The sequence below is a fragment of the Homarus americanus genome, unplaced genomic scaffold, assembly GCF_018991925.1.
Source record: "Homarus americanus isolate GMGI-L3 unplaced genomic scaffold, GMGI_Hamer_2.0 scaffold44060, whole genome shotgun sequence".
Classification (NCBI taxonomy): Eukaryota; Metazoa; Arthropoda; class Malacostraca; order Decapoda; family Nephropidae; genus Homarus; species Homarus americanus.
In genome coordinates, this window is record NW_024756871.1 from 3,955,744 (window position 1) to 3,972,784 (window position 17,041).

Genomic DNA, 17,041 nt, shown 5'->3' on the forward strand with positions numbered 1-17,041 from the left:
CGTGGGCGGGGGAGCTGAGGAGGTCTGCTTACTGAGCACAGAGACGCTTGTGCCGTCCTGATTTCGCCTCCTGACCTCCTCCTCCTCCTTCTCCTCCTCTCCCTCCTCCTCTCTTTCTCCTCCTCCTCGTCCTCCTTCCCCATCCTCCTCTGTCTTCCCGTGGCTCTACAAACGACATCTCGACATATTCCAATAACATGAAATATACCCCATTATTAAAGCCCAAAATAGTCCATCTGAAATTGGTTTAGTGGCGCGTGATTATTATTAACTAACAACGAAATATACACCAAAGATACTTTTCTGACTCAATAAAATCTATTTCAGTGTGAGATTTGTTATTCCCGTGACTTCGAAGACCTTAAGCGTCCACTCTGGCAAAAGGTAAACAAACTATCACTGAACTGGTTATGATTTTAACGGGGACTGATCACTCGGGATTGATGAAAGATATTATGTAAGAACCCGAAAAGATAACGTGTCAGTACCGTGGGAAAATGACCTATCAGTGCTAGACAAATACTTTGGTAGTACTGAAGAAAAGTACCTTGTCGGTGGTCAGTTCCTGTGAAGAATTCCATTTTGATAACGTGAAAAATACTTCATTGGTATCACGAAAAATTTCCTATTAATGCCATGAAATATATCTCAATAATGCTGTTAAATATATTCTATTATACAGTGAAAAGTACCACCATTGACACCATAAAATCACCCCAATAATAACATGAAAAATATCCCATCCATACCTAGTAAATTTTCCCTCTGGTGCCGTGAAAAATACCTCGATGATACTGCGAAAATATTTCATCTGTGCTGAAAAAAAAAGAGACAGATTCTAAAACTATTTAAAACGGGTCAGATCTCCCCCTCAAACGGTGCGGATATTTTTGTTAGGTGGAGGGTGGGCGAGGCGAGGGTAGCAGGGCAGCTCCTCACTAAATGACAACTTCCTCATAAGCACGCGACTGTGAGTAGGGGTGTTGAGTCTCTGATGCCGCCCGCCTGCCTGCCTGCCTGCCTGTCGCCCCCCCCCCTCCCCTACCTCCCTTGTCTGCCTGCCAGTGCCACCACCAGACTGCCATCCCACCCCATCTCACCTCACTCATCTAGCCACCCATTCATAAAACTATACCACCACCACCACCACCACCAACAGCATCCTGTCCTTCACTCTAACACAGGTTGCCAGTAACTCGGATGAGGGAGGAGGGATGTTAACAGTGAGAGATCCTGCTAGCAAGGGGTGAGCTTTCCTGGTAGCATTGATGAGGGAAACAAGGGAGGGGGAACGCAGCGAGTTAACTGTGATGATAGTGGTAGTAGGAATTGTCTTCATAAGGTAGATAAGGAATAATGTAAATAACGAAAGTAGTGAGAGATGTTAGTAACAGGAGGACGGGGGTGGGAGAGGTGAGGGGGTGAGTGAGAGATGTATGGGACATGTATCAGTCGTAATATAATGGTGTTCTAGTAATACAATATCTCGACTCCTCACAGCCAGTACCGTGAACACACTTGAGACCTGACAGAGGTGGTACTGTTAACGGTACGGTACAGTACTTGGCTCAGACTGTGTGTGTGATGTGTTACAGTACTCCCTCAGCGTCACAGGTTCTCCTTTATTACAAGAGAAAACCACAAGGGACTGTACTGTGTGGTGGTACTGGTGACGGGGTAGCAGACGGCGTGAAAATGAGGATGTCTCTTTCATATCTATTATCTAGGTAGTGATAACGATGAGAGAGAGAGAGAGAGAAAGAGAGAGAGAGTTGTGTATATTATGATGAATCGCTTAGGAATATTACGTTCGAACAGGTAAGTGATAGTGAATGAATTTACCTTTCCCGTCAGTCATCTTTCATTTTAATATTATCGACTGTTTATTGATTTTCTTTATTTTGTTTTAAATAATGTGGGACTTACGACAGGGGGGCATCAAGTTCCCATGTAGTACGCCCCTTTAGCAGTGTATTATTCCAGGAGAAATCTTTGGTGAGGAGCGGACAAACAACATACCCAAGGGAGATTGCCCAGACGTGAGGCGAGTGTAAACATATGCAGTGTTGGGGTGTAGTCCTGCCCCCTGCCACCACGTATGACTGTTGTTCATAGTGACAGTCACCAGAGTTAGGCACGTATGGGTGGGGGGGGTGGGGTTCTTTCACACGCAGCAAGAGTATAGATCGTTTTGTGTCGTGGGGAGAATGTTATCGGACTGAGAGAGGGGGAGGAGGATATAAGGGCCCCCCACGTGTTACCTTCCTTTATTTGAGGTTCATCACGAGAGAGGGAACGTGAGATTCCCTGTATAGGAGACTTTTTGTAGGTGTTGCAGCCGACCAGCCTTTTGCACTCGAGCACAGGTGGTGGTTCTCCTACAAAACATACACAAACAAGCCCACATAAAAGCCACAAACAAACACGTGGTTGAGCATAAACACGGTTGACGGGGGTGATGGGGTGGAGTGGTTGAGTAATAGACTGGTAACAGGGTGGTGACGTTTGCATCCGAGGCTGCATAGTGCTGGGCCGGGAGTACAGTACTGGCGGGCGGGAGAGGTTATGGTGGCGGTGTGTAGGGGGCGCTCGCCTTAGTAGGTGTTTGGTACATTGTTCCTGTCGCTGGTGTTAATGCTGTGTACTTAGGGTTTTCCATTACCGCTAGTTCTTGGGATATTGCGACAGTATTAGACGGTGTTATTGTCTTGTTTCTGTAGTGATAGCGACGGTAGCAGTTGTGATGTTAGCTGTCTATTCTCCAGCCTGTGAACTGAAGAACAAGCACACATAAACATTGTCACGACACACAGCTCTCAGTACAGGAGGAATGTGTGAATGGACGGACCCACACCACATTCCTCTCGCAGGACTGGAGTGTTTATACTTCACCGAGGACTCGCCAACACGGGGCATTGGTGCCAGAGCGACGCCAAGTATCATTCCTGTGGGACCTGTACACCCATTAAACACTGGATGAACCTCCCGCTGAAACACTGGCGTTCTCTGACTAATGATACGGATTAATATTCGTCTTTAAGCGCATTTTGTCATCGATTGTATCCTGACATAAATACTTAGGCTCTCGGTGGTGTAATAAACGTCCTTGATGTGATTTACTCAACAGCTTCGGGCATTCCCAGTGGTCTAAGCCCTGACAGAAGAGACACTGGGTAAATAAATTTATGATAATGATACTTGTGTTACGTGTTTCCTAGTATTTACGGCCAAATATTACAGACAAAAAATTCAGCTTGACATTAAATTTCTCAGAACCATCAATAAGTGTAATAAACTAAGGTAAAGATACATATTATTAGGGAGGAAAAAATCATTGAGATCACCAGAGTGTTATAGTGATGTCCCCCACCCAAAAAACTTACCCATTTTCTCTCTCTCCGCAGGGGTGACTCCTCTACGCGGCCAGAGCTTCTTCCTTCGTATAAAGGTAAGTTTCCGTGGCTGGTATTTTTTAATCATTGGATTGAATACGCTTATGTCTAGTGTATATTAGGTCATATATTGATAATGGTTTCAGGTGTTTGTGGTTTTACATCGTAGTTTAAACTGAGGTGTCTGTATGTTTATTTACGATATTATGGTTAACAGGAGTGCCTCTGTGGGTAAGAATGTGGATATACAGATGTTTATTTTATTGATTCCGCAAACCTTTAACTGGCCTGACCATCTGCTGGGCTGGATCCTAAACTTCTTTATAAATCACATTCATTTGTGTGTGTGTGTGTGTGTGTGTGTGTGTGTGTGTGTTAAGATTGTCATATTTTACAATAGTATTTTAATTCGTTCCCAAACATCCAAGTCGGTAATTTTGAGTTATAAAATGTGAACAAAGGAAACTGATCATGGCGATAAATCTTATGAACTAAATTTATAGGTCAGGGTGTAAGATCCGCTGCTGGCCATACCTGCAGGAGGGCCAGCCACCCTGAAGCACTGATAACTCATAATGAAGACTTTATCAGAACAACACCTCATCACAACTATAAATCAACTTTTGTTTTATTAGCTACGCCTTGACAGCTATATTTTGGTCTATATTTTAAAGCAACTCCATAAACTCGTATAGAATTTTTTATAACACAACATTTCCTTCGTCCTTCCTCCCCCCCAAACTTGGTATCATAAAGCATAAAGTCGTATATATAGATGCCACAGGTGAGTGATACCTGTAATTACTCGAGGAAGGAATTATGGTGACAGGTAGCGCCTATAAGCAGGTGATAAGTGGCGTCAGGTGATGGCCTCACTCACGCCCCGGGTCGCCTCCATATGTTCTTCTCTCACCCTAATAACTCAACAATTATTAATGGCTCTGTGTGGCTCTTGTGATGATATAATGTCTTTGGGATGACCTCCACTGGCTCTTGGTATTTTATTTATTTATTTATTTTATTTACCTATTTATTTATTTTATTTTATATATTTTATTTATTTTTCGCTTTATATACTGCACTAGTTGGTGGGGACTGAGATTTATATAATACACAATTGGGGTCGGAATTCATAGGCTTATTGAACATGATGGAATGTGGATTTAATGTGGTAATGTTGCTCTGCTTTTCTCCTTGTTGTGGAAAATCGAAATTGAAGATTATGATTGAATATTTGATTGTCTTATATTATTAATGTTTGACTCCTGGCGTGACGTGTTCTCAAGCCTTTATTATTATTAGTATTGTTTGTTACGGTTTTGTATGATTAAAACTGTTTGTATGATTCGACTTTTTCTCTTCCTGTATCTTCTTCTTCTCTTCCTTCTCCTTTCTTCCCTCCTCCTCCATCTCCTGCTGGTTAGAGTCTTATCTCCGTCTCTCACGCCACGCTACAAGTCTTCAAGATATCATATTAAAGATTCTTGTAGCTTAGACCATCGTTTAGTGTTGGGGTTAACATTACTTGTCTGAATAACTTCTCTTGCCTCTCCTTGCCTTCTGCTTTATCTCTCTTCGTTATCTTCATCCTAAGTTATCGTCGAGGTCGTGCAAGTTTCTGTCAGCGGCGCTCAAGTGGACAGGACGGGATGGTCGAGTCCACTTGTACCATGTCCCAGGCTGAAGGTGTCGACGTGGTGTGTCGACAGGGTACTTTGGCATCCTTCAGACTCCTTCAGGATTCATTTTACTTTCAGGGTGTCTTTCATGGTACCTTCAGGACACCCCTTAGGCTCCTCCATGGACGAGTACTATGCCGTATAAGGTGGAGGCTGCCCAGAGGGACGCCTCCTGATAATTTAGGTGTCGCGGTTTACGACTGCAAACGACTATCACGAGGGTCCAGCACTGGCGTCCCCCAGGACCAGCTTGGCTCTTAATTTGGACCGGGACGCACGTCGTTAAACTCAGACTTATGGGGTGTTTACGATATGAAGGAGGCGCCCGTACAGGTGACCCAGGACTCCCACGCTCTCAAGACGTAGATACTAAAGCTCCTACTACCACCTGGCTGATAAGAACTCAGTTTGTAGATAAGGAAAATGTAAACAGGTACAACTTAGACCAATTCAAGACACGGCCGACATTACACATAATAGTCTACGGGATTTTGTAGTCATCTTTTATCTTCTGACTAGGATTTTTATAACTCTCTTGGTCAGGGCGCCTCGAAACAAAGACGCAGACAAACACTTAACAGACCACAGGATTCAATAGTCGCCTTTTATCTGCTGTTTGGTATTTTCTTATCTCTCTTGGTCAACCCCTTCATGTCGGGACGCTTGAGTAGGCAATCCGCTTCCCTGTGGCTCGTGTTATGTCAGGTATAAAAAGTTCCAATGGATAGGAGGTAAGATGTGAGGTAGACTCCAAGGGTTACTGATATCTGGTTGATGGTGTGGCAGGGTGGATGATGGTGTGGCAGGGTGGATGATGGTGTAGTAGGTTGGATGATGGTGTGGCAGGGTGGATGATGGTGTAGTAGGCTGGATGATGGTGTGGTAGGGTGGAGGATGGTGTGGTAGGCTCTGGATGATTATGTGGCAGGGTGGATGATGGTGTGGCAGGCAGGGGAGGAACGTCATACACACAGAAATATAATGTGAATTAATCCAGTTATAATAATTTAGATACGGTTAATCCTTATACTGTACATCATCCTTACGTAATAATTTAGATACGGTTAATCCTTATACGTACTTACGTCATCCTTACGTCAAAACATCCTCCCTACACGTCATCCTCACACTCTACCCCTCCCTCCTCATCCTCACCTCTTCACCCCCAGCCTCACAGTACACACCAATCCCCTCACCACCCCCCCCCCTCTACCCCCTCATACTATCACCATCACCTTTATTTACCTGAGCTAATTGGACACGTATTTAGGTCATAGGTGGTATTAGTCACCTGTCTAGTTGTGATGTGTGTATGTTGTATTATGTTGTTCTAATTGTTCCGTGTGTGTACCGTGTGTCTAATGTTGCTCGTGTGTACGTGTGTGTATGTTGCTCCGTGTGTGTATGTTGCTCCGTGTGTGTATGTTGCTCCGTGTGTGTATGTTGCTCCGTGTGTGTATGTTGTTCCGTGTGTGTATTTTGTTCCGTGTGTGTATTTTGTTCCGTGTGTGTTTGTTGCTCCGTGTCATATTATTTTCCGCCACGTGTCCGGAACAGCTTCTGAAACCTACCGCCTCTGCGCTTCCTTATGGGGTTATTCCGTTCCTCCTTCACTTCAAGGGATTCGATTTTATCACTAAGAATGCGTTTCACCTTTGAGGGATTGTCTCTCTCTCTCTCTCTCTCTCTCTCTCTCTCTCTCTCTCCCCTGAAGCCATCTCAGTGTTCTCAAAATGTCTTTCTCCTGTTACTAAGTATTTTAATTTCTCTTTCTTCTCTACTTTTCTTCTTCTTCTTTTTCCCCTTTTCTCTCTCTCTCTATTCCTCTCCCCTCTTTCTCTCCCAATCTCTTTCTCTCTCCCTATCCCGTTTCTCTCCCCACCCCCTTTCTCTCTCTCCCCTCCTTTCCCCCCATCTTTACCCATCTTTTCTTTCTTTCTCTCCCTTTTCCCAGCCCTCTCCGTTCTTTCTCCTCATTTCCCTTTCTCTTTCTGCCCCTCTCTCCTCTTTCTCTCCATTCCCTTCTCTTTTCATCCTTTTCCCCCATTCTATATCTATCTCTCTTTCCCCTTCCTCTCCCTCTCCTCATCCATTTCCCTTCCCCTCTCCTCTCATCACCTGTCTCCCATCACCATCACCGCCCTAAGTAACCAATATTAACTAACCACGTAGCCCCTTCCCTCCCTCCCTCTCTCTACCTTCCTCCCTCTTCGTTCCCAAAATAGAAGTGGGCGCGTGAGATAAAGTTTCTTCTTCTTCTTCTTCTTCTTCGTCTTCTTCTTCTTCTTCTTCTTCTTCTTCTTCTTCTCCCCTAATCAGGAGTACTTTAGTTTGAGAAAAAGATTAATCGAAGTATTCAAGTCTTAACCTAACCTAACCACTTCTTTCCTCACTTCTCCTCTTCCACTTCTCTCACTTCCCTCCTCACAGGTGTCACCCCCCAGCATGGAACTATTAACACCCCGCAGAGTCAAATGGGCGAGAAATAGCAGCTGGCATATTTGTGTCACCATACAATTTTTTTTTTTTAATGATGGTGTCACTTTTTCCCGACATTGATCTTGTGAACTAGGGAGGAATGTGACAACCAGGCGGTGAGGAGAGGAAGAGAGAGAGGGAGGGTGAGAATAGAGGTGGATAGTGGAGAGGGTGAGGGAGGAAGGAGGAGAGGTTAAGAGGGAGGAAGTGGATAGTGGAAGGGGTGAGGGTGGGGAGGAGAGGTTAGGAGGGAGGAGGTGGGTAGTGAAAAGGTTCAAGGAGGGGAGAGTTGGAAAGGAAAAGAGACGGGAGACTATAATACTGTAGAGGGGTGGAAACAAAAGTGGAAGAGAAGGAATAAGAAATGATAGAAAATAAGAGATAAAGGAGAGCAGGAGATAAAGACAATGTATGGAAGATATAGAGAGATGGAAAGATAAGAGAGACGATGGATGATAAGAGTGAGAGATGGAGAAAGGGGAAATGAAAGGCGATAAGAAAATAGGAAAAAAGGTGAATGGTGAAGAGTCTGCCTGTCTGTCAATTTGTCTGCCTGTTCTGTCTGCCTGCCTGTTCTGCCTGCCTGTCTGTCTGTCTGTCTGTCCTTGGAAGCTGCTCAACATACAAGAAATACAACCCTCACCACTCAACCACTACCCAGATCGTGTACTGGACTGTGTCTGTTTGTGTCTTTCGTCTGTGGTAATGTGAACTGTGTACACTGGTGATTTTTTTATTACCTCCGTGTAGTAAGGGACAATGTTGCCTCTGCTTGGGGTTCCATTAGGATTCTATTTCATGAGCGGGTTATATTTGTTTAGTCTTTACGCTTGCTTTGTTTTTTTTCATCAATTATTGTCTTGGTCCCAACTGTGTAGACGTTTATCGGTGTCTGGTCTCAGTGTATTGTAAGTCAGTCTTTGTATGATTGTATATCTGAGTGTGGTGTTTATTGTGTATATTTGCCCAAGCTGTGGTCCTGTAGACGAGTTATGTATACAGTAGTAGCATGTCATCCACTGTTGTATATGTGTATTAATGTTCTTAAATGGATTAATGTATACAAGGTTAAATCTGTATAATACTCATCAGTTATGTTTGTGTATTTTAAAACTTGTCCACTGTATTTTGAGACTGAGTTTAGAAATTGTGAGCTCAAATGTGTGGCTAATTTTTGACTTGCTTATGAATAATTTTACCCCACCTCTACCTCTCCTCTCCTGACACTCAAGTCGTTGCCACAGAGTTCACCACCAACGTGAAAATATCACTCCGTCGTAAGCTGTCAGCGGCGGACAGGTTTTTAAATGTGGCAGGTTTGAGACTGTCAGGAGTTACTAAGACCATCTGAATAAAAGACTTTATTTTTATCCCTGCTGAGGACGACGACTGGTCTTACCACATACCATGCTTCGAGTTCACCGCTACCGTTAAAGACCTCCCGCTGTTGGACTCTCTCGCTGTCACTGTTAAGACCTCCTTTCACTGCTAAAATTTCTCTCTCTCTCTCTCCACCCAATGCTGATTCCTGTCCAGTGCCACTACTAAGACCCCCTACCCACCACCTTTAATGCCGCCAATAAGACCCACACTCTTAAATCCACTTGAATGACACAGGTGAAAGTTTCCGCCTAAAGTAGAAGATCAAAACACAAGGTGACCGACTCTACATTACCACGGCGACAGGCACTCACTCTCAAAATTTCTCTCTGACTTAATATGAAGTAAATCTAGTGTGTGGTGAGGTGTGGTGTAGTGTGGTGAGGGATGGTGTGGTGAGGGATGATGTGGTGTGAGGTGAGGGATGGTGTGGTGTAGGGTGAGGGATGTTGCAGGGTAATGAGATATAGTGTTGGTGAGGAAAGGTGTGGTGAGGGATTGCATAGTGTAGTGATGGAGAATGTGGTGTGATGACGGGCGGTATTGTGTGATGAGGGACGGTGTATTGTGCGTAGTGGTGCGTTATTGTTTCTTTATTCTCGTCATTAGTCTATCTTTATGACATTATTAGTCACCGCATTAGTCACCACGCCTTTACCATACAGTGCAAAACCATCTTTCACCACCATAACTCTGACCACCACCACCGGTACCATCCAGCCATCACCATCATTATCATCAGATCACATTCACCACACTCCTTCATATACGCCACCCCATTATTTTAAATCACCACTGTGCCACCAGCCACCGCACTACTGCCAGACACCATACCTTTACAGAGACTACCACCATCATTACACGTCACCATTACCAACACATGCTACTATCACCATACCACGCACATATCGTCACCACATCCTCAACACACACACACGTATACACACTGTTCACCGTCATCACAATTCACCGCATTTCACACACTATCACCACTGTCACCACGCTCCACCGTAAGGAACAATCATCACTTATCACACGTATTAATGTAAAAAAATAAGCTTCTATGTGTTCTAACGCCTCTTACTGTTGTTTAGTAGACTTGTTAATAAAAAAAATACATAGTTAGGGACTCGCTAAATGAAAGAACAACGCCTCGAACTCTGTAAACGAAGCATTTTAGTCGGCCAGGAAAGGAAACAAGGTATTGAAGAAGAGAGAATGTTTACACTGGGGGCGTTAAATGCGAGTAGGATGAACCGGGTTGGAGGTTCCTGCGGTGGCCACCAGAGTGCATCGTAATCGCTGCTCCGCGTCTTCTTCCCGATAGATGGCAGGACCGTCGATGAAAAATGTTTCTTAGTTGACTCGATAGATGGCGTTGTCGTACATATTTTGTTGATCGTAGAAAATCCATTGAAGTAAATCTTAAATAGTCGTCGCACGTCTCGTTACTTAACTCGTTATTGGTAAATATGATAAAAGTTGAAAGAGAATGAAGTTAGACAGTGCTGTCATCGAGTAACAAATAATATCGGAGGTAATAGGAGTGTTGGGTGGCTGGTCAGGTGGACCAGCGAGCATTTTTCGGGGGGTGAGAGGGAAGGGGAGGGAGAGGAGGGGGAGAGATTCTAGCCCACCCATATAGGCGACTTAATCCACGCGCTGGCAACTCTGCATGACCCACCTGATGTATGATTTTTTTTATTCGTCCTTTTGACCACCATTCTTTTGGTTGTATCATACCAACACTTGTTACTCAGCACACCCTTCCTCCCTCCCTCCCTTACTCTCCGTGGCGCTACGTCTCTTATTTCAAGAGTTTATAGTACATTATCCTGATAAATGTGAGGTTAAAGGGAACATTTTTATTTACGTTGTATAGCCGATGGTTTTGAATTCAATATTGACTCGTTGTCTGTTTAAGAGTGATGGGGTTTTTCTTTTCCTGGTGACTCTGGCAGGTGTAAACACAGCCAGGTGAGGGATCTGTCCTGGATCAGCTGATAAGGCGGGTGTAAACAATGATACCACGTGTGACGAATGGGTGTGTGTGTGTGTGTGTTGCCCACACACATACAGAAGTATACAATAGACACGCATTCCCCCATTGTGTACTCTCTCTCTCTCTCATGTACACATATATGAAATGTGTGCGTTCGTGTGTACATACAATTACGCACACACAAACATGCATAGCACTCATACACCTGAACATACACTCACATGTCTTATACAAATATATGCTGTACAAACACACACACACACGTGCTGTATACAAACACTTGATGATCTCTTGGCGAAATGAGACAAAATAAAAATAAAACCCTGAAAGGAGGAATTGTGGGTAGAATGTCATCACACACACACACGGGGAACAACATCGTGGGCAGTAACGATTTTTGTAGAGAATATTAAATGAAGAATGTATGTAGTGGTGACGTTAGTTTGTGGAGTAAAGTTACCAATGTTAGTGGCGCGTTGTGGTGTGGATAATTTTTTTTTTTTAGTGGAAAATACAGAGTTCGTTGTGGATAGTTGATTTTAGAAAGTTATTATGAAAGTTGTGTACAGTAGGGAATAGTTTTAGTGGTTCAGGTTATTTACCGTGCTGGGGCGCTGGCGGAGTTTGTTGTTGTTGTTGTTGGTCAGTGTTTCGATGGGGTTCAAGTGGTGTGTTCTTTATAAAGGGGTTTTCAGGTGTGTTATTTATAAGGGGGTTTTCAGGTGTTGTATCCTTTTTAAAGGGGTCCAGGTGTTGTATTCTTTTTAAAGGGGTTTTCAGGTATTGTATTCTTTATAAAGGGGTTCAACCATTGTATTCATAAAGGAGTTCAGCTATTGCTCATATAAGGTATTTAAACTGTTGTATTTATAAAGGCGTTCGTCTGCTGTATTTATAAAAGGCTCTTGTCTTGAGAAATTTATCACAGAGCTTTATAGAGCAAGATTAAGGTAGAGCTGTGTTAACCTCACTGGATTAGAGATACCGGTACCTCCACAAGACCTTACCGTACTCCGGGCCTTAATACCGCCCCAACCCCTACGCATATACCCCCCCCTCTCCCTCTCCCCTCCCTCCCCAACCCCCCAGGCCTCACCCACCTCTCCCCTTCCTTCCATCCATCCTCTCCTCCCTCCCTCTCTCACCCCAGTACCTTACCTCCCCACCCCTACCCCTCACCACCCCCTCCTGCCCCATCCCCACCAAGGTCACCCCAGGTCTAGGTACAGTGGCCACTCTCTATAGCGGCCACTTCCTTCCTATAGTATCACCCGTATTAGCGATCAGTTTCAACTCTACGATACGACCACTTAACGATATGATGGGTGTACGTTGTTTGTCCCTATTGCGATGTATACTCCTAGCATTGATGATCGTCCTTCTTGTGGTTATACTCGGGGTATACTGTGTCTCACGGGCGGCCAGATATGTCAACGTCACGCTCCCATACCGAACTGGAGGTGAGGAGAGGAAAGGGAGGGAGGGAGGGGGAGAGGGAGAAAGAGGGAGAGAAAAAAAGGCTTTGAGGAACTTGGGTGGAGCGGGATTGTTTTTTTGTTTTTTTTTGTTTTTTTTGCTCGTCTTCTTCCGTCTTGGGCCTCCGGATGTCTGCTAGAGGTCACTGTTTATGGCTGGAGGTCATTGTTTATTGTTGGATGTCACTGTTTATGGCTGGAGGTCAATGTTTTGTGCTGGAGGTCAATGTTTTGTGCTGGAGGTCACTGTTTATAATTGGAGGTCACTGGAGGTTCATTGTTTATGGCTGGAGGTCACTGTTTGGTTCTTCATATTTTTTTCTTATTGTTTTGAATATAATAAAGGTTTATTATTTATATTACCGACCATTGGCATTGTTTGTCTATTGTCTGCCTGTCTGTCTGTCTGTATTTGCGTAGTTTGTCGGAACTGAAAAAAAGGAAAAAAAAAATCTTTGCGCAACACCAAGACTCAGTTGATTCTTGATGACGTCGTGGTGTGGCCTTGGTAGTTTCATTTTTTATTTTCTCGCTATTAAAGAATTTTCGTCAGTTCACTTCCTGGTATCAAGGTTGCATTAGGTTATTTTTCTCTTTTGTTATTCTTCTATTGTTTTTCTTCTCTTGTTTTCGTTGTATTTACCTTTAAAAAAAAGTCGTCGACGCCGTGAGACCAATGACGTATTTTTCACGGTTCCATTGTTGATTGGTCATGAGAATCAACCACTCTTATGAGCGTTTCAGGCGATGACGTCACACAGCCAGCCAATTGAAAGTGTTCATTGCACTGACGTTATATTAATCAACCATTCACAGAGCGATTCTTGACAACGACATCAGTGACGTGGGTATTAAGAGCTTGCTTGACCAGTTACGCATTACACATATGTAGTTTTTTAAGGAAAATATCATTGCCAGATATCCACAGGCTTAAAGTCAATTTGGAAAGGAAAAGATACTTCTAGATATGTAACAGTAGTAATGCATCTCCACCAGCCACACTACTGGTTCTCGATGGCAGGCTCAGTGCTTCCCCGCCCCTGTAGGTGTGTTCCAGCCAGTGAGTGAAGCCACCTGGCGGCCATCTTACTACCCCTTGGTGATGACTCCTTGAGGTATATATATGTGATGACTTGTCCAGCTGATCATTAACACTGATGACAGGTGGTGGACAGGTGTGACGGTGGTGGTGCTGGTGTGAGAAACAATTAACGGCAGTAAAGATGATATCGGTAAATTGTGGTAAATTGTGGTAGGTGGGGACGTGTATCATTATGGTAGCGGTGGTGGTTTTGGTCATGTGAATTTCCTACGTCCGCTAGCGATGGTGGTGGTGGTAAGTGGTGGTGGTGGTGGTGATGGTAATAACAATGTTAATCTTAGTCGATTGAAGTAATAAATATTGTAGCTGTAAATATAACATCTTTTTTCCATCCACCAAATGTAGAATAATCCTGCGTAATAACTCCTGAACGCCTTATCCCGCCTCTGTAACATTATCCGGACCTCTTGTAGCAGCGTATTTCCGTAATGTTTGACTCTTTTCTTTTACCGTCACTCTGGTATATTTATGTGGGAAGATGATGATGTGTGTGTAGTGGGAGGGAGAAAGGGAGGTGGTGGCGAGCGGTCAGTACCCCCCTTGCGGAACGACTATACTAGATGAAGTAAAGTGAGTTTGTGAAGTGTTTTGGTGGATGGTAGTATTTTATATAGTATACCTCACTCAAGGTAATTAAGGCATTGTGTTTTCTTACTCTGATGCCCTTTAAGTACAAAAGTCCTTCTCTAACCCCTGACCTAACTTAACCTAACATAACTCACCACAAGACCGACAGGAATGTTAACTTTTGGAATTTATTGCTTGGCAGTTAATGGGCAGGTAACTTTTTTTATGTGTACGAGTGATTTGATGTCACTTAACTCCCACAGCAGGTTATGTTAGGTTAGGTTATATGTTTTTGTATACCCTTGAGTGCATAATGACCATTGATCCTGGGTAGACCTTGTGTAGTGTTGTTTCAGAGTTAATGAATTGGAGTAAAAATTTGTTTCCTGAACCTGTGGGTGGCTTTGGTAATGGTGGTGGGCGGCAGGAGCGGATGAAGGTAGTGTTAGTGTAAAGGTTGGGTGGCAGGTCAGGGTGGTGGTAGCGGGTGGAAGGTTGGGGTAGAGGCAGTGGGTGGCAAAGTCGGGTAGAATTGGTGGGTGGTGGGATGGAGGTAGTGGATGATGGTAGTGGGTGATGGGTGACAGGCCAGGGTGTAGGCAGTGGGCGGCTAAGCCAGGTAGTGGTGGCGGGTCCGGGGTGGTCGTGGGCGGTAGGTGATGTAATTTCCTGTATGGAGGCACCAAAATAAGCGACCATTGTGGAATAACAAAGGCCTATCCAAGATGGTCTCCGGACTTACATCACCACTGGTGTACACGACGCACACACACACACACACACACACACACACACACACACACACACAGGTGGTGGTGATTTTCCTACTGTGTTGAAATCATAACCAAATAATGTATCTAATTCCACGTACAACACACGCTGGAGAACGAACAGTGTGTGTGTGTGTGTGTGTGTGTGTGTGTGTCCCAAAAACTCTAGATCGGGTTTGTAATTTTCCACCAAACTTAGTAAGTATGATCAAACTGTAACAAGTGTCCATATGAAATTTTTTTTTTATTACCAATTGTGCCAAAATGTACCAACAGTAGTTCCCACGATAACGCCTCACTTAATGATAACAGATACAGTTTAGTTGTGAGTGGTTAAAGAAAACGATGACAGGAAACAGTCTTGAGGGGTGACTACAGTATTTTCATTATTTATTCTGTCAGGGTAAATAAACAGTTCGCGGGTTGGGTTTGGATTCGCTCAAATGATATCTGATGTTTTAGCCAATTTTCCTCTGTTTCCTTTTATCAATTTTCTCTCACAACGTTATTATATTTTTCTTCTTCATCCTCTTACAATATTTATCAGCTTTTCTTTTCTTCTTTATTGTGTCTTCTTATTCCTTCCTCATTCACCCTCTTGTACTCTTTTTCTCATCTCCCTCTTTATTGTGTTTTTTTTATCTCCCTTCTTTACCCTCTTGTGATTCTCATTCCTCTCTTTACTCTCCTTCCGCTTCCCTATCTCTCGTGTTAATTTATGGTCCCCTCTCTTCCCCTCTTTCTTTGTCTCATCCTCATCTCCCTGCCCCTTCTTTCCCCTCTCTTTCATTGTTCTTTGTCTCTGTTCTCCCCTCTTCCCCTCTTTTTTTCTGAATTACCCTCAACTTGTTTCGTCTTTCCCTGTTTTATTATCTTCTGTCTTCTCCCTCTTTCTCTTCCTCTTCCTCTCTCCCCTTTCCCATTTTTCTCATCTCCATTCTCATTCTCCATCTCGTCCTCTCTCTCTCTCTCTCTCTCTCTCTCTCTCTCTCTCTCTCTCTCTCTCTCTCTCTCTCTCTCTCTCTCTCTCCTCCTCAATTTCTTACCTTACTTTCCCTCCCTTTCTCTTCCATATCTTCCCTGGCCTTTTCTTCCCTTAATTCCTCCCTTCTCTCCCTCCGTCTATCTTTTGTCCTCTCCACCTTTCTTCCCCCTCCTTCCCTCCACTTCCCTCCCTCCCCCTCTCCCTCCCTCACTGGCCTCCCTCACTGCCTCACTGTCCCTCACTACTTCCTCCCCTCTCGCTCTCCTCCCTTACTCTCCTGCCTCTCACCCTTTCTCCTCACTGCTCCCCTCCCTCCTCCTTATCTCCCCCCCCATCCTCCCCTCACAGCCGATCCACCCCTCCCTTCATTCTCTCATGCCCCCTACCCTCCCTGACTCCCTCACTGCTCATCGCCCTCTCTCCCTCCCTCTCCCCTCACTGTCTGTCTCCTTCCCTCTCTCTCCCTTCATCCTTCACCTCTCTCTCTCTCTCTCTTCTCTCTCTCTTCCCATTAATCTGAAGTTTCGATTTTCAAGCCCATTTCGATTTTCTGCACGGCTCAGCCCCCCCTCCACCCCCCACCCCCGTTTCCCCTCCGTGTCTGGGGAGAGTAAGGGAGAGTTGCATGAACGGTGGGAGAGAGAGACGGAGAGAGAGAGGGTAGTGTGACAGGGGGAGAGTAAGAGGGGAGAATAAGGATAGTAGAGGAAAATAATTGGGGGAGAAAACACACACTACAGGATAAGTAATAGGGAGGAGAGAAGATGGGGAGAATGTGAGGGGAGACTTATGAGGGTAGGATGAATGGAGGGTGGTGGTGGGGAGGGCTAATGGGTCTTATCTTGAAAGGGGAGGGAATGGAAGGAGGGTGTAGGGTAGAGGGGAGAGAGAGAAGAGAAGAAGAGTGAGGGGAAGTTGATGAATCTTATCTGAGAATTGAGGGATGCTAGATGAATCGTGCTGGATGAGAGAGAGAGAGAGAGAGAGAGAGAGATACACTCACTGTGAAGTAATACTGAGGAATGAATATTTGTGTGTGTATTGACTGTTATTTATATATCAAAGAGTGAGTGTGTGTGTGAGTGAGTGAGTGTGTGAGTGAGTGAGTGAGTGAGTGAGTGAATCCGTCCAAAGAGGGAGGAGGATGAAGGGCGAGGAGAGGGGAAGAAGGAAGAAGACCGATGTGAAGGGGAGGAGGAGAAGGATGACCG